This window comes from Engraulis encrasicolus, chromosome 24 (genome assembly GCF_034702125.1).
Source record: "Engraulis encrasicolus isolate BLACKSEA-1 chromosome 24, IST_EnEncr_1.0, whole genome shotgun sequence".
Classification (NCBI taxonomy): Eukaryota; Metazoa; Chordata; class Actinopteri; order Clupeiformes; family Engraulidae; genus Engraulis; species Engraulis encrasicolus.
In genome coordinates this window covers 15,593,767-15,594,647 of record NC_085880.1, presented here as the reverse complement: position 1 = coordinate 15,594,647, position 881 = coordinate 15,593,767, and the positions used below count along the sequence as shown (strand labels likewise).

The window sequence follows — 881 nt, the reverse complement described above, 5'->3', positions numbered from 1 at the left end:
GTGTGTGTGTGGTACGAGCCCTGAAACCGTCCTGTCCAGACGGTTAGTACCCAGACGCGCAGGTTGCAGGCAGCGTATGCGCAACAGAAGCTTTCAATCGCAGTCTCGATGATGAAAATAATATTCCCGCGCTGGCCTTGCTCTCTCCCCCTGCTAAACACATGTAATAGTAGAGCAGCTACAAGGCCAATTTGGCTTGAATCGTGCAAATTATGATACAAGCATGAAACTTGGCAGGTATGTGCTTAAGACCAATACAATCAAATCTACCTGATTGGCCACTTGAAATGGCGGCCATTTTCCAAGATGGCCGCCAAAAAGGGCTCCAGAAATGGATTTATTGCATAGAATTGACCTAGAAATTTATGATAAAAGCATGAAAATCAACATGTATGTGTTTAAGACATATACGATCAAATCTACCTGATTGGCCACTTCAAATGGCGGCCATTTTCCAAGATGGCTGCCAAAAAAGACACCAGAAATTGATTTATTGCATAGAATTGACCTAGAAAATTATGATACAAGCATGAAATTCAACATGTATGTGCTTAAGATCAATACGATCAAATCTACCAGATTGGCCACTTGAAATGGTGGCCATTTTCCAAGATGGCCGCCAAAAGGACCCCAGACATTGATTTATTGCATAGAATTGACCTAGCAAATTATGATACAAGCATGAAAGCACATGTGCTTAAGACCAGTGCAATCAAATTTACCCAATTAGTCACTTGAAATGGCGGCCATTTTCTAAGATGGCTGCCAAAAAACTAAAAGACCCTAGAAAATGATTTATTGCACAGAATTGTCCAAGCAATTTATGATGAAATTCGGCTTGTATGTGATTAAGACCAATAGGCCTACAATCAAGTCTACTT

General features: G+C 40.7%; 1 protein-coding gene across 1 annotated transcript in view; it reads right to left on the bottom strand.

The window, feature by feature from the left end:
* The window catches only part of zgc:171482 (zinc finger protein), a 13,436-nt gene extending 13,279 nt beyond the window's left edge, over window positions 1-157 (bottom strand). Inside the window, exon 1 of the mRNA XM_063190974.1 lies at window positions 1-157. This exon is cut by the window's left edge and continues 437 nt beyond it. The gene's annotated coding sequence lies outside the window, so the exon portion shown is untranslated.
* Window positions 158-881: the final 724 nt, after the last annotated feature.